The following is an 18,030-nucleotide window of genomic DNA, read 5'->3' on the forward strand; positions in this document are numbered from 1 at the left end:
ACCCCTTTTTGCTTTGTATTGTCTGCAGATGTGATAGGAAGCCACAGAGATAGATTCATCATAGATTTCAGAGCTGGAAGGAATATTCAAGGCCATCAATTCTAACCTTTCTCATTTTACAGAAGAGAAAAACATGTGTAATAGAGTGGGAAAGTACATTGCTCCGGGACACAGAGATAATGTTTCCCAGGTGGGATCTGAACCTGAGTCTTCCTAACTCCAACTTCAGTATTCTTTCAATTATACCATGCTTCCTCTCATACAACACTGCCATTTAAGCTTTCAAGTAAATTATTTATTTTCAAAATGTACATTAGATGTTTAAAAATTAGTAAGGGGCTAAGGGAAGCAGGAAAAGAATTATTGGTAACATCTAACACTTCACTTATGAGAGAAATTGTTATTTCTCTCTTATATTAATAACCAGGCTTATGTTTCCTCATTCAAAGCCCAGTCTCTCAAGGACATTTCTGACCTTGCCCTAAAGTTTACCCCTCCCCCCATCACCTTATCTACCCTTCATCTTCAACTCACCCTGTGTCTGCTCTCTCCCTCTCTGTCTCTCTCTCTCTATATATATATATAAATACATACACACATAGATATATACATACATATACATTCACCCATATATATATACATAAACATATATGTATGCATATTCCCTTCAGCTACCCTAATACTGAGGTCTCATGAATCATACACGTCATCTTTCCATGTAGGAACGTAAACAAAACAGTTCACCTTTAGTAAGTCCCTTGCAATTTCTTTTTCTTGTTCTTGTTCTTGATTACCTTTTCATGCTTCTCTTGATTCTTCTGTTTGAAAGTCAAATTTTCTATTCAGTTCTGGTCTTTTCACTGAGAAAGCTTGAAAGTCCTCTATTTTATTGAAAATCCATATTTTGCCTTGGAGCATGATACTCAGTTTTGCTGGGTAGGTGATTCTAGGTTTTAATCCTAGCTCTGTTGACCTCCGGAATATCATATTCCAAGCCCTTCGATCTCTTAATGTAGAGGCTGCCAGGTCTTAGGTTATTCTGATTGGGTTTCCACAATACTCAAATTGTTTCTTTCTGGCTGCTTGCAGTATTTTCTCCTTGATCTGGGAGCTCTGGAATTTGGCAACAATATTCCTGGGTGATTTCTTTTGGGGATCTACTTGAGGAGGTGATCGATGAATTCTTTCAATTTCTGTTTTGCCCTGTGGCTCTAGAGTATCAGGGCAGTTCTACTTGATAATTTCTTGAAAGATGATATCTAGGCTCTTTTTTTGATCATGGCTTTCAGGTAGTCCAATAATTTTTAAATTATCTCTCCTGGATCTATTTTCCAGGTCAGTGGTTTTTCCAATGAGATATTTCACATTATCTTCCATTTTTTCATTCCTTTGGTTCTGTTTTAAAATATCTTGATTTCTCATAAAATCACTAACTTCCACTTGCTCCAATCTAATTTTTAAGGTAGTATTTTCTTCAGTGGTGTTTTGGACCTCCTTTTCCATTTGGCTAATTCTGCCTTTCAAGGCATTCTTCTCCTCATTGGCTTTTTGGAGCTCTTTTGCCACATGAGTTAGTCTGTTTTTTAAGGTGTTGTTTTCTTCAGTGTATTTTTCGGTATTTTTTTGGGTCTCCTTTAGCAAGTCATTGACTTGTTTTTCATGGTTTTCTCGCATGCTTCTCATTTCTCTTCCCAATTTTTCCTCTACTTCTCTAACTTGCTTTTCTCCTTTTTGAGCTCTTCCATGGCCTGGGACCAGTTCATGTTTTTCTTGGAGGCTGTTGGTGTAGGCTCTTGCACTTTATTGACTTCTTTAGGCTGTATGTTTTGGTCTTCTTTGTCATCAAAGAAAGAATGCAAAGTCTGAGACTGAATCTCGTTGTGTTTTCGCTGCCTGGCCATATTCCCAGCCAACTAACTTGACCTTTGAGTTTTTCAGCGGGGTATGACTGCTTGTAGACTAGAGAGTTCTATGTTCCACGTTTGGGGGGGAGGTGCCAGCTCTGCCACACCAGCACTCCTCCTTCCCCAAGAACCCCCAACCCGGACTGGGCTTAGATCTTCAGCAGGCCGTGCACTCCTGCTCTGATCCGCCACTTAATTCCTCCCACCAGGTGGGCCTGGAGCCGGAAGTAACAACAGCTGTAGCTGCCCCACCTCTGCTGCCCCCAGGGCTGGAAGCCGAACTGCGAACTCTTTCTACTCCTGCAGCTTTTCCCACTAACCTTCTCCGCAGTCTTTGGTGTTTGTGGATTAAGGAGTCTGGTAACTGCCGCAGTTCACTGATTCAGGGTGCTAGGGCCCCCTTCACCTGGCTTCTGGTCTGGATGGTCCACGCCGCCCACGCTGGACTCTGCTCCACTCTGTTCCCAGCTCCCAGCTCCCAGCTCCCAGCTCCGTGTGGGATAGACCTCACCCAGAGACCATCCAGGCTGTCCTGGGCTGGAGCCCTGCTTCCCTCTGCTGTTTTGTGGGTTCTGCCGTTCTAGAATTGGTTCAGAGCCATTTTTTATAGGTTTTTGGAGGGACTCGGTACGGAACTCATACTAGTTCCTGCTTACCAGCCACCATCTTGGCTCCACCCCGCCCATCACCTTATCTAGATGGGATTCTTACTCTACCATAGTTCATTGTTCATTGACTGGGTAGAGGATAGATCCTTTTGTATAGATGACCTGAGGTGGGAGGAATCTGACTTGAGATGAGCTTCTCTTTGTGAGTGACATAATCAAAGTCAGGTCCCTAGTGCCTCATTAGAATAAGCCCACCTCTCATTATAATATTAATTCTCTCATTAGTTGTTAACCAAATAGAGTTGATTTCCATCTTTCGGGAACACCCACTCTTCCAAGGGCATATAAGTATTGGCTTCCGTGATTTGTCTTTGGTTTACTAGAGAAAGCTAAACGGCCATCCCTTTTATTATTCACTAGTCATAATTAATAAAATTATTAGTTACCCAGAACTTTTAATATGCTACACTTATCTCCACTAGGCATCTCTCCAATTCTCTTTGGGTTGTTATTTTATTTCTTCTGAGGTCGTGGAAATCCATGAGTCGAAGCTAAATAATACTAGAAGAATATTGGTGTTAAAGAGATGGCCCTTTGCCACAGTGAGTAATCTGAGATCATAGAAAGCACTGTTTGATTTCCCAAATGTGATCTAGCGTCATCTCTCTGTACTCAATTCTAGGCCCAGTTTACTGTCCAGTTTTAGTGCCTTATCCAAAACATACATATTACAGTACTAATAAAAAACAGGGGGAAATGATAAGAGAAATTTCCTTCATAATATCTCCAGCATCATAAAACATCTGGGAGTCAGCCTACCAGAATGCTTGCATTATTGCATTACTACAAATCTTTCTGCAGAAATTAAAGAACTAAATACTTCGAGAGGCAGATAGTCTGTGCTCGTGGTTGGGCCATGCCAATATAATAAAAATGACAATACTACCTAAATCAGTTTGGAGATTTTAAGCTATCCAAACTACCAAGGGTATAATTTATAGAACTAGACAAAATAATAACAAAATTCACTTAGAGGTCAAAAGTCTAGAATCTCAAATGAAATATTTTATTAAAAAGAAGGATGAAGAGGACATAGCATGAGGTCTCTAACAGTTATAAGTGGTAATTATCAAGACTATTTGGTTCTGGAGGTGGAATCAAGTTGGGAGAATGCGAGTTCAGCAACTTTGCTTCAGCTTCCCCAAAATCTCTTCTACAATGACATTTTTTTTAAAAAAGAGTTAAACCAAATTCTGAGCAGGAAAAATCAAGGGAAAAAAATCACAGTGAGTCATTTTTCCAGCCCAGGGAATCTTAAGAAAGATAGAGAAGTCTGTAGCCACTGCAGTGAAGAGTAGCCAGGAGCACAACCTGGAAATGGCACTGGACTATGGTGAGGCCATTTCAGTGCCCAGAGATGGAACACTTGCTCAGAAGGAGACCCTAGTACTAGCACTAGGAACGGGTACCATCTGGTAATTTTATCCCGTGTCACCCAGTTCTGGGTCACAAATGCTAGGGTAGAGACCAGTAGTGATGGTTGCAAAGGAACAGGGGTCTTATTTATATAAAGATTAGCATGCAGACCAGAAAAGCAGCGAACAGAGCTCTCAGCAAATCACACCATTTTGGAAGCATGAAAAGCAGGACCCCAGTGAGCTGTAAAAACAGCAAGACATAAAATATAGAAGCTCAGGACAGGCACCACACTCAGAGGCACGCAGAAGTAGGCTGGGAAAATGAGCAAACAATAACAACAACAAAAAAGAACCTGACCATAAAGATTTGAGGTGATTAGGAAGCTAAAGATCAAACTCAGAAGACAATGACATGAAAATCGAAGCCTCAAAGAAAAATGTAAAGTGGACATGAGACCAACAATAATTCCTAGAAGAGGGCAAAAAAAGATTTTTTTAAAGTAAACATATGATTTTAAAAGCCAAATTAGAGCAGTAGAAGGAAAACTAGGGAAAGAAATGAGAGCTTTACAAGAAAATTATGAAAGGATAATTAACAACTTGGTAGAAGAGGCACACACAAAAATCTAAAGACAGTAACTTTTTAAAAATCAGATTTGGTCAACTGGTAAAAGAGGCATGAAACCTCACTGAAAAAGATAACTCCTTAAAAATCAGAATTGGTTCAATGGAAACTAAAGACCCATGAGATAACAAGACTCCTTTGTCTTGGATGAAAAATAGAAAAATCAGTGGAACATGTTAGATAAGCAAAAATCAGAATCAATTGAAAACTGTAGCCTAGTGTTCAATAAGCCCACTATAGAATCAGGATTCTAGGCTGACCATATTCCAAGCAATATTATTGTGTTTCTAGAAGTCTGACATTATGAAAAGAGCTCTAAGTGGACTACATAGGGCTATCCTGAAAATCACTAGGAAAGTACTTCCCATGTGAAACCTTGTCATGGAAATCCTTGATTAACTTAGAATTGTAATATCACCTTTTTCTCAGAATATTTTTAAGAAGATTCACTGGACAATGAGCCTCACTGGCTCTACTCTTTATGCCTTCGTTAATCTCCTAATTTTATATACTGTGATATGCCCATTAATTAATTTGCTCTAACTTAGACTTTTTTTTTCACAGCACATAGAATCCTTCTCAATGCTGAATATTTTCTCCTTTATAGCCGTATGAATAAGAATAAAGAAATACTTTGGCTAATCAAGTATTAGATTAATTCTTGGACAGCAAGAACATTAATTACTAAGGGAAATATTCTTCATTTAACAAGAACTATTAGAAAAACTGTAAAAACAGTTTGGCAGGAATTATGTTTAGACCAGCAACTTATGCGATATACCATAATGACCTCCAAATAGATGCATGGTCTTAATATGAAAAGCCACATTATTTAAAAATTAGGGAAGAGAAGACAATACCTTTCAAAACTATAACTGAAGAAGAATTCTTAGCCAAATAATGAACATATGTGATATTTAAAAAGACAAAATAAAACATTTTGATTACATAAAATTAATAAGCTTTTGCACAGACAAAATCAATACAGATAGAAGAGAAGTTTTGTTGGGGTGGCATCAAATATCACTGGAAAAAATCTGGTAACTAAGATATATAGGGAATAGGCACAAATATATAGTACCAAGAATTATTCCACAATAGATCAGTGGTCACAGGATAGCAACTGTTTTCAAAAGAATTGCAAACTATAGACAGCCACATAAAATAAATGCTCCAAGTCACAAATAATCAAAAAAATTCAAATAAAGATAATCCTGAGGTTTTATTTCACATCTAGTAAATTGGCAAACATGGAGGAAAAAAAGTAAGGGGGAGAGGAAGGGAAGAAGGAAGGAAGGAAGGAAGGAAGGAAGGAACGAAGGAAGGAAGGAAGGAAGGAAGGGAAAGAAGGAGGAATCTTAACCTTAGGGCTTCATAAATCTGTGTCTGATTGTCTGTCTCTGTGTCTGTCTCTTGTTTCATTAACATATTATCTTATGCAAATACAAACCAGGATCCTTCAATTAAGTTACTTCCATAGTCATATTTGTAATAGTATTGCTATCTTCATGTATATATTACATTAAAAATATACCTTGTTTGAGAAGAGCTGTATATCATTCTACCAATCAGACTTTTAAAAATCAATAATTAATGAATAAAGTAGCATATTATACTCTCTACAACTCTCAGTCAGTTGCGTGACTATACAAATATGGCCTGTTATAAAAATAATCTACTAAAATTTCTCTGTTCTCTTTCCATGGTTTGATTAAGTATATATGTCACCAAGAATTCAATTCATTCACAAAGCATTCTCATAAAATCTTATACAGATGAAAAAGAAGTCATAGGGATCATTAGTGACTGATACCTTCTCAGTTTTCATTGTTGTTGTTAGAATGTCTGTCTCATCTTTTTCATTCTTTTAGAATCTTCCTCTCTTTAAGATACCTTGAAAATTGATATCTGACTACTGTGTCCTGCAAAGTCTTCTGCTCCATGGTTGGGTCTAGCTGTTCTTTATCTTCTTAGGTGCCATTACCCTTACCCGCCTAAAGCATTATGTCCTCAGATGGCAAATTCCAAATCTGATGGCTCCACTGCCGTTGTAGTTGAAAATAAACCATCCTAGGAACACCGGCAGATCTATGTCATTTTGTGTTCATTTGTTTACTTCCTTTTCGTTTCATTTTCTCTCGGGATTGACTGGCTTGGTTTAGGTCTCACAGCAAACCCTCTGTAGCCTTGTTTTTTCTCAATTTTTCCCTCTGTTTTGTGAAGTGATATTGTTCATAATCTCCCATCCTCCAACTTTGCAATATCTTGCAAATTAAGTGTGGTTTTCTGGAAAGACTTACATGATCCGATGCTGAGTGAGGGGAGCAATACCAGGAGAACATTATGCACGATTACAGATGTACAGTATCTGTGATGACTAACTTTTATAAAGTTGGCTCTTCTCAGCAATGCAAGGTTCTAAGACAGATCCAAAAGACTCCTGATGGAAAAAGCTATCCCCATCCAGAGAAAGAATTACAGAGTCTGAATGCAGATTGAGGCAAACTCTTTGCTCTCTCTCTCTTTTTTTTTATTTTATTTTTTGGTTTTGTTTCTTCTTTCTTATGGTTCATTCCATTGGCTATAATTCTTCTTTACAACTTGACTATTGTGAAAATATGTTTAGTGTGAAGGTATATGTAGAACATATATGGGATTACATGCCATCTTGAGGGGAAGGGGGGGAAGGGAGGGGAAGAAAATTTGGAACTCAAAAACTTGTGGAATTGAGTGTTGTGCACTAAAAATAAAAAAAATTTAAAAAAAGAAAAAGAAAAAAATTAAGTGTGGTTTTATAGCAGCGTTGTCCTTAGTTGCCATTTTCCTCCTGTTGTCAAGGAACTGGAATGTCTACCCACTAGAGTAGTCTCTAGGTTCTTTTGTTCTTCTTGTTAGGGTGATTTATTAGTGAAATGGGAATAATATTACATTGTTCACCTTCCCAACAAAGCCATTATGAAAAAAGCATTTTAAGAGACTTTATTAATATCCAATTCAACAAATGTTTATAAAGCACCTACTGCATGCCAGAGACAGTTCTCCCATTGCTCTTGAACTGCAAAGTGTGCACAAAGTAGAAGTGAGTATTTACTCACTAGCAATCCCAAAGAGGACTGACTAGAATATGGTATAATGCTAGAATAACGCTAGAATAGGGGTGGGGGAAGGGAACAAGTATTTATTAAATACATACTGTATACCGGGCACTATTCTAAGAGCTTTACAAATATCATCTTATGGGGTATGGGCGGGGGGAGATAGGACTATGTAAGCTTTCCTGAAGAAGTCGAAAGTAAGCTAGCTTCCCTCCAGGAACTGCATAGCCAGGATTGGCTCCTTCCAGGCCCAGTTCCTGTTGAGTACCTGCAACAAGCCTTCATGGTCCAGTTCTTGTCCCTGATGGCTGTCAGTTTCCAGTTGACCACCAGAATTCTTCCAGGAAATTCTCATACATCCCCAATTGCCTCTATTCTCTATAGATTGAGGTAGAAACACAGTTCCTTGATCCTCTCAGAAAATTTATTGGGGAAGCTGATTGGGTTGGTTTATTGTCCTTCATTCTCAAAGAGGCCCAAAATGACATTACTATGTTGCAGTCAAGGTACAGTGCGCCCAACTGTGGCTGATTAGACCAATACAAGTTCAGAAGGCTCTACCACAAGTTAGGCACAAATAGTCCATATGACCACTTGGAGGAGAGATAACTCTAAACTTACACATCTCATGTTTCTTTTGAGTGACTGAAATTCTGCTTTCCTTATAAAGTACAGCACCTTCTTTGATGTGGGTATGCCATGCTGGATGGTCCTGTGCCAGTGGGTTGTGAGTGATTGGACTTGGAGACAGCATAGTATAGGTCCCCCTGCTCCATATGATTTCAGAGTAACTGAGTCTCCCAAATAAATTATACTGCCTGTGCCTGGGGTTACATTTTCTTGACCTTTAAAAAAATGTCCAGGAGGAGAAGCTAAAACTTGAAAGGCAATAATGAATGCCTTACTGTATCCATGCAAGGTGCTCAGAAAAGTATACAAGCTACATCATCATAGGTGAGGAGTTAATTCCAACAAGAATAACCAGCCAAAACACAGTGGAAATTGTTGCAAGATATTAATACTGCTATATGAGGTATCAAATAAAGTGGGGAGTAGAAGTAACAACTGGAAATGTGAAAGTCAAGGAAGCAGCAGGCAATAGTTGGAACCAAACACAAGTAAGGTTGATAAAAGCATAAAACTAAATAGAAAACCAATCTTAATATGGAACAATTGAGGTGTTGGCAGGGTTTGAAGAAGGAGGTACAGCAAGGGCATGAGAGGTCTGAGTATATAGGAGGCGAACCACAAAACAGTAGGCAAAAACACATGATGCAATGCATGGTAGAAATCAGTTGTTGAGTGATGTGATCAATTCTGTGGCTACAAGGAATGCTAGGGTATAGGAGTCATATATTATATATCACTCACTGTCTTACCTTGTGGGAAACCAGAGCCCCGACACTATCATCTGTCTAATGTAGCTAAGTTAGATCTTAGAAGAGACAATGGCATCCCTAGGATTGGCTTTGTAATTTTTGTAATTTTAAAAATTCGAATAGTATTTTATTTTTTTCCCCAATTACATATCAAAAAAAATTTAGCATTCATTTTACAAGCTTTCGTGTTCCAAATTTTTCTTCCTCCCTCCCTTCTTCTCTTCTAAAAATGGTAGGCAGTTTGATATAGTTTATACATGTGCCATCATGTAAAACATATTTCCATATTCCTCACAGTTGTGGGAGAAGAAACAGATCAAAAGGAAATAAAACCATGAGAAAGAATGAAGTCAGTGAAAAAATATGCTTTGATCTGCATTCTGATTCCATCAGTTCTTTATCTGGATATGGACAGCATTTTCCTTGGTGAGTCCTTTGTACTTGTCTTGGATCGTCATGTTGCTGAGAAGAGCTGAGTCATTCATAGTTGATCACAAGATGTTGCTCATACTATGTACATCTTCCTGGCTCTGCTCACCTCACTCTGCATCAGTTTGTGCAAATCTTTCCAGATTTTTCTAAAATCTGTCCTCATTTCTTATTGCACAATAGTATTCCATTACATTCACATACCATAGCTTTTTCTGCCATTCCCCAGTTGACAGGCATCCCCTCAATTTCCAATATTTTGCCACCACAAAAATATTTCTGCACACATAGGTCCTTTTCCCTTTCTTATGAACTCTTTTGGATACAGACCTGGTAGTGGTATTGCTGGATCAAAGGTATGGACAGTTTGGTTGCCCTTTGGGCATAGTTCTGAATTGTTCTCCAGAATGGTTGGATCAGTTCACAACTCCACGAACAATGCATTAGTGTCCCAACTTTCCCATATCCTCTCCTACATTTATCATTTTCCTTTTTTGTCATATTAGTCAATTTGATTGGTGTGAGGTAGTATTTCAGAGCTGTTTTATTTTGCACTTCTCCAATCAAAAGTGATTTAAAGGACTTCTTCATATACCTATAGATATCTTTGATTTCTTCATCTGAAAACTGCCTGTTTATGCCCTTTGACCATTTATCAATTGGGGAATGGCTTGTATTCTTGTAAATTTGACTCAACTCTTTATACACCTGAGAAACTTGCTATAAAGATTGTTGCCCAGCTTTCAGCTTTCCTTCCAATCTTAGTTGCATTGCTCTTGTTTATACAAAAGCTTTTCAATTTAATATGATCAAAACTATCCATTCAACATTTTGTAATTCTCCCTATCTCATTTGGTCATGAATGCTTCCCCTACCAATAGATCTGATGGGTAGGCTATTCCTTGCTCTTCTAATTTGATTTCTTCATTGTCTATGGTACCTTTTAGCAAGATGTAGTTTCCTTCCTTATCTCTTAATTAGGCCTATTTTTGCTTTTACTTTGTCTAAGATCAGGATTGCTTCACTTGCTTTTTTTTTTTACTTCAGCTGAAGCATAATAGATTCTACTCCAGCCACTTATCTTTACTCCGTATGTCTTTCTGCTTCAAGTGTGTTTCTTGTAAGCAACATATTGTAGGATTCTAGTTTTTTATCTACATCTGCATTTGTTTTATGGGAGAGTTCATTCCATTTACATTCACAGTTATGATTACTATCTGTGTATTTCTCTCCATCCTACTCTTCCTCCATTTGTCCTCTCTCTCCTTTTACCCTTTCCCATCTTGCCAGTGTTTTGCTTCTGTCTACTACTTCCCCTGATCTGCCCTCCTTTATGTCAGTCCCCCATCCACCTCCTTTACTTAATCTCCTCCCTTTCTACTTTCCTGTCATGTAAGATAGATTTCTATATTCAACTGATTGTGTATATTATTCCCTCTTTGAGCCAATACTGATGAGAGCAATAGTTCAAGCAATGCCCATTGCCCACCCTCCAATCTTTCCCTCCACTGTAATGTCTTTCTTGCTTCTTCATGTGAGATAATTTGCCCCATTCAACCTCTCCCTTCCTTCTGTACCATTCTCTCACATCCTTTAATTTTTTGTCATTCCTTCAAATTCACCTTATACCCATATTGTCTGTCTATATATATTCTGTCTGTATTGTTAGCAATATAATTTTTAAGAATTACAAGTATCATCTTCCCATGCAGGGATGTAAACAGTTTAGCTCTGTTAAATTCTTTATGTTTTCTTTTCCCTTTTTACCTGTTTATGCTTCTATTGGGTCTTGGTATTGGAGGTCAGTTTTTTGGTCTAGTTCTGGTCTCCTCACAAGGCTTGAAATCCTTCTATTTCATTGAATGACCATTTTTTCCCTTGCGATATTATGCTTAATTTTGCTGGGTAAGTGATTCTTGGTTGTAGTCCTAGCTCCTTTGCCCTCTGGTACCTGAATTGTTTCTTTCTGGCCACTTGTAGCTGTTTTTCCTTGACCCAATAGTTCTGAAATTTGGTCTATAATATTCCTTGTGGTTTTTATCTTAGGATATTTTTACTGAGGTAATCAACAGATTCTTTTGATGCCTATTTTGCCCTCTGATTCCAGGACATCAGAGCAGTTTTTCTTGATAATTTCTTGAAAGATGCTGTCCAGGTCCTCCTTTTGATTATGGCTTTCAGGTAGTATAATGATTCTGATATTGTCTCTCCTGGATCTATTTTCCAGGTCAGTTGTTTTTCCTACAAGGTATTTTACATTTTCTTCCATTTTTTCATTCTTTTGAATTTGTTTGATTGATTTATGATGTCTCATAGAGTCATTAGCTTCCACTTGCCTAATTTTAACTTTTAAGGAATTGTTTTCCTCAATTAGCTTTTGTTCTTTCTTTTCCATTTGGCCAACTGTACTCTTTAAGAAGTTGTTTTCTTGCATGGATTTTTGTGTCTCTGTTTCTATTTGGCCAACTCTACTTTTTAAGCAGTTTTCCAGGCTATTGATTCTTTTTTCATAGCTGTCTTACATCACTCTCATTTCTTTTCCCAATTTTTCTTCTATCTCTCTTATATGACTTTTAAGCTCCTTTTTGAACTCTTCCATGAGATCTTCCTGGGCTTGAAACCCCTTCCCATTTTTCTTTGAAGTTTTGCCCATAGATGTTTTAACATTGTTGTCCTCTTCTGAGTTTGAGTCTTGATCTTCCCTGTCACCATAATAATTTTCTATGATCAGAGTCTTTTTTTTGTTGTTTTCTGCTCATCCTTTTTTTCTTTGACCTTTTTCTTTTCTTTTAAATTTGAGCTGTACTCCCCATGTGGCAGAAGCACTGTCTCTGGCTTCTTGTGCTAGTGGCTGCAGGCTCTGGCTGTTTACCTGGTGCTGCACTGATGTTGCACTGAGGCCCCTGGGGGATCTCTCATGTCTGGTGCTGCACTAAGGGCATGGGGGTTAATTAGCACTGCTGGAAACCATAGGGGTCTGGCAGCTTACCTGGGGCTGAACCAGGGTCCTAGTGGTGGTGTCTGGCATGTGCTGAGACCCAGTGGGAGATTTATGCATTTCCCATGGCTACACTGAAGCATGTGAAGTGTGGCAGGGCTGGTAATGCCTGGCAGCTGCTTGTTTGCTTAGGCATCCATAGGGTAGGCATCTACCTGTTTCCCTGGGGCCACACTGAAGCATATGGTGGTTCTCAGAGTTGTGGTCTGCCAGGTCCCCTGGCTATACTAAAGCATGTGGAGGGTCCTGGTGTTGGTGTTTGCCTGCTCTACCACACTGGGGCTCAGAATCTTCTACTGGTTTGCTAAAATAGAGCTTCTGCTGGCAAGCCTTCCTAGGCTGTGCTCCCTTTTTATCCAAGTGAGATGGACCTTTCTTGCTGATCCTCCAAGGTTTTGAGCTAAAAGATTGTTTCACCCCACCTTTTTGCTGGTTCTGCTGTTCCAATATTTGTTTTGGGGCTCTATTTTATGGTTGTTTGGAGGTGAGCATGGGAGAGTTGTAGCGATTTACTGCTTACTCCACCATCGTGGCTCCCAGAAGTGTGTGATTGGCTTTGATTTTTGAAGTGCCATGAAATTTCCTTTATTTTCAAATAAGCATTCTTAGTTATGTGGATTTCCTTGAAAGAAAGAGACCTGCTTTCATCCTTTTAGTCTATTATGAATTTTATCTATTCCATGCTCAGGTAATCTGGACAATAAACTTCCAGGGCCAATTGGAGTGTGCATATGCTCATAAGCATGAAAACATAGGTGCCTGCGCTACGTATAGACATCCTTACTTCAGAGTTTTATTTCTCCGCAAAATTTCAAATTGAACCTTGTTTAGCATCAGATTATACAAAGGCCTCATTTCTTTTTTTACTCTTAGGTAATAGGTTTCATCCCTATAGGCTAGGGAGATAGTGAGAGGATGAGACAGGATTTTTTTCCCCTTTGGATGACTTTCTAAGCCTTTACTCACCCTTGGATTTTTGCTTGTTTGGATTTTGTTTTTTTTTCTCTCTTATTCTCAGAGAGAAGCTCTATGGTACTTCACGGTAGGGAAAGACTATTCAGTGCAACTGGCACTCTGTTCAAGAGGCCATCTGCTTAAGTCATGAGAATGTGACACCTCCCAGACCCGTCCCTAGTTAACCCAGAATTAGCAGGTCTCTGCTAAACCTAATCCCTCAAAATGGAGATGGACTGAGGAGGCAGGTGGCATACTTAGATTGTTCTCGACTTCTTACTTCCCCTTCTTCCACTCTTTTTTTTTTACTGTCTCTCCCAGGATCCCCACTCCAACCCCACCATTAGAACAAAGGTCTGCCTACTCAGCTTGGAAAATGGATTTTTTTTCCAGAGAGAAGACCTTCCTTGGTTTCAGGAGAACCAAGGAGGACAGATTTTCCTTATTCATTATAAATAGAGGATATACTTAGAAATTTACCCCTTTTCTCTTATTACCATGAAGAACTACCCAATCCCAATCCTTTTATCACCCCTTGATTTTTAGAGGCTGAATCTTCTTCAGTATGCTCTCAACTCCAAATTAGGTCTTCAAAAGCCCCTTGGGGAGTTAGCTTCGATGTTACCTGTTTTGCTCCATCATTCTCCCTCTAGAGCTATGCTCTTTTCCTTTGAGGCAACAAGAGAAGGGATCTGGCTAACCTATGACCAGAATTCTTTCCTGATTTGGGGAGTAAATCTTGTTCATGCTGTCTACCTACAGCCCAAACTATTCCTCACCCCTCTCCTAGAAAGAAAGGCCTCAGGCCTAGAGCTCAGTGCTCATGGTAAGCAATGACAATTATGGTTTGATGTTACCCTAAGATAGAATTGAGGGGGTGGACAAAACCTCTAGGGGAGTTCAGGGACAAAGGTGCAAGTCCTCAGGGCAGAGAAAGGCTTGGTGATAAAAAGTCTATCGACCTGGTGGATTTTTTTAAAAATTCAAATAATAATAGATCACATTTCTATAGCACTTTAGGATTTGTAAAGTATGTTAGTCTAAACAAGTCTATGAGTTAGTCAGTGAAAGAACCATCATCTTCATTTTACAGGTAAGGGAGCCAAGGTTTAGCAAGATTAAGTGACTTACCCAGGGTCACAAAAATTATGAAATATCAGAGACATGACTCAAACCCAGGTTTTCAAATACTAGAACCTATGGTCTACATCATGGTATCTTTCTTCACATCAGCAGTATTCACACACACACACACACACACACACACAATTACATCTATTTCATCAGTTGGCCATTTCAAATACAAATATAGATAAAATACAGATATGTGTACATTTGTACACATTATTATATGCATACATAGTATTATATATCCTCTCAAAGACATGGTCCTGAGTATTATCCCATCATATCTCAGGGATATTTTTTAGGTTAAATTTGTACACACAAAATGCATACAAAAAAAGTTTCATCTGGCTCTGAGATATCAACAGACTCTCCAAGGTTCAGGATCCAGAGTGGTAACTCTGATCTCTCACAGCCCAGGGAAAGCTCTAAAATGTAGAAATGATTTATGCCCGTGGAAGAACAAATAGTGTCATACCTCCTATTCACTTAGAAAATTGCTCAAGTACATTTCTCTCCAGGTTTCCAGCATCATGACAGATTTTAATTTTTTCACTGCATTTGTTTCCAATGTGCTAAGAGTAGGGTTGGTTTTTCCCCTCATTTCTGGAAGTTCCAGAATATCCTCATTTCAGCTGAGGCCCCCCAATATAACACTGGCATTTCAGTGATGTGAAGGCAGCAAAGATGTACAGATTACCATTGTAAGCCTAGAAGGAAAGGCCACGGGAGTGAAAAGGTCCTTTGTAGCAATGCACAAACTATATATTTCTGTTCAATACAGGTGTTCTTTGTAATTACAGTCATCAGTTTGATATTCACTGTCTCTCCCTCTTCCAATTATTTATGGAGATTTCAGCAGGGACATCATTAGTGCTGGCTCTGAAATGTCACATTCATAACTCCGGTTGCTTTATTCTCCTATCTGTCGCCCTGATAGTGATATGATGTTCTGAAAATTGTCCTGCTCCGTAGACTAGCTTTTAAAAGCAATACAGCATTTGTAATAGTCTAAATTCTCCCTCTTCTCCCTGAAGGACCTGCCAGAGACTGAGGCTGACTTGGTTCCATCATAGAGTTTGAAGCTCACCGTTCTAGGGAGCAAAGATGAGGTAGCAAGGCAACACAGTAAAAAGGGTGTGAGATCTGGAGTCTGGAAGGTCTGAGTTCAGATCCAGCCTCAGACACTTGACCTTTGGCCAGCCATTTAACTCTGCCTCCCTTAGTTTCTTCACAATTCTTCACAATCCCTGGAGGCAGGTGTACTAAATAGATGCTAGTTATTATTATTGCCAAGAAGTTTAGAGACAGAAACATTGTGAGATAAAATAAAGTCGGTAACTAGTGCAAGGCCTGCTGATCCTAGGGGTCTGAAGCGGTTGAAGAAAAAGCAGCCTCAGTAGCAGTAATAAGAATAGAGACTGAAGGGGATAAGCAGAGAGGTGTTGTACAGGGTTAATTAAATCCCAAGCATCAAACATTTAGTAAATACCGACTATATCTAAGACATTAGTCAAGAGGCTGGCCATACAAGGATAAAAGCCAACAGCTACTGCACTCGAATCCTTTACATTCTGCTGGGGCACGGCCTCAGACAAACTGAGATCTAGGAAGAACTAGAATCAAAAGAGTGAAGTTTTAGTCCATGAGGTTAGAAGATAAGACAGGCAGCATCACACAATGGAAAGAGTCCAAGCTCTGGAATCAGACAGCCTGCTGTTTATAAGCTAGGTGACTTATCTAACCTCTTTTGGCCTCCTTTTCCTCATCTGTGAAATGAGGGGAACATCTGTGAGGTCCCTTCCAGCTCAAGATCTCTGATTCTATCTCTTTTTTTAATTCAAAAAGCACAATAAATCTCTTTTCCTTAGGAAAAAATATATGTATCTATACATAGATAGAACTTGCTCTGTGTCTGTATAGAGAGATACATGTTTTAGCATGATTATTTTCCTAAAGAAAAAAAGAGACCCAGGCAAAAGCCCCCAGGTTGTTCAGGGGGCCACTTGTGAAGAGTTTTAAGAGGATATGGACAAGATAAGTCAGGATAGGTTAAAGTCTGTGCTACTGAAAGGATTGCTTAATAAAATCACAGATCTTTTAAAGTCTTAACATTGAGCGTAGATTGGACAGGAGAGAATAGAGAAGTAGGGAGAGCATTTGGGAAGCTATTATAATGAACTATGCCAGAAGAGATGATGCCCTGAACTAAAAACTTATAGCCATGTGGATGGTAAGGAGATAATGTGAGAGATATCAAAATAGAATTGACATGATCTGGAGAGTGAGAGGGGGGAACAAACAAGGGTGGTGATAAGACTATGAACTTGTTTAAGTCACAGGTTGGTGGTACCCGCAACAGAAATAGAAAAGCCTTGAAGAACCATGGTTTAAGTGGGATGCTCTGCTTTAGACATACTGAGTTTGAAATGCTGACGATGACCATGTGGGACTAAGAATTAAGGAGAATGAATAAGGCTAGATTTGTAGATTTTAGAGTTGTTTGCTAAAAGATAAAAAAAGCTCATTTGAGCTAATAAGATCACTAAGGGGCAGGACAAAGAGAAATCAAGGAAGACAGTGCAGGACAGACATTGGGGACAGTCATGCTAAGGGGATGAGGAAAACAAATGAAGATCCAGCAAAGGAGGCAAAAAAGGAGCAGTCAGATAGCTAGGAAGAGAAACAGGAGAGAACAAAGTCTCAGAAGTTGAGGGAAGAAAATATATCTGAGAATCAGAGTTAGAGACAGCAGCCCAGAGAGATCAAAAATGAAGAGGACTGAGAAAGTGTCATTGAATTTCACAGATCATTGGCAACCTTGGAGACAGTGTTTTAATCAGGTGGTGGAGTCATGAGCCAGACTGCAAGAGGTTAAGAAGTGGGAAGCAAGGATATGAAGGCAAAGAAGTGTGGTATGTGCCTTTTTTTAGGAAAGGGAGAAGAGATATAAAACAACAACTTAAAATAAAGGTTTGGGTTTTTCTTTTTTTATTTTGAAAATTGGGGATACGTGATTGTGTTTGTAGGCAGCATAGAAGGGTCAGACTGAAGTAATTAAATACTGAAATAAACAACAGAGATATGAGCTTGACAAAAAGTTGTACTCTTCTTTCTTCAGGGACCCCCTTGTTTGTTTCTTTTCCTTCCATGTGAGGCTGACCCCACCCTTCTGCTTCCTCAAACTTTGCTACCACTGGCACCAACACCCATCCTGCTCTCTATAACAATAGCCATCTCTAAACAACAATGGACAGATCCAAAGGACCCTCTTCCATCTTGCCCGATTTCCAACCCCCAACACCCTTTGGAAGGATTTTTTTAATTGTTTTTTTCTTTTTAGCAGTAAATGTAAACCTGAGATAGATAGCCTTGGGGGAGTGATAACTGAGTTGACCTCCAGTTACACAGGTTTTCCATGTTTACTTCCTCAAGGATTCAATTAAAAGCCTACTTAGCATGGCAGCTGCCACATCACCCAGTGCATATGTCGTC

The sequence above is a fragment of the Trichosurus vulpecula genome, chromosome 9 (genome assembly GCF_011100635.1).
Source record: "Trichosurus vulpecula isolate mTriVul1 chromosome 9, mTriVul1.pri, whole genome shotgun sequence".
Classification (NCBI taxonomy): domain Eukaryota; kingdom Metazoa; phylum Chordata; class Mammalia; order Diprotodontia; family Phalangeridae; genus Trichosurus; species Trichosurus vulpecula.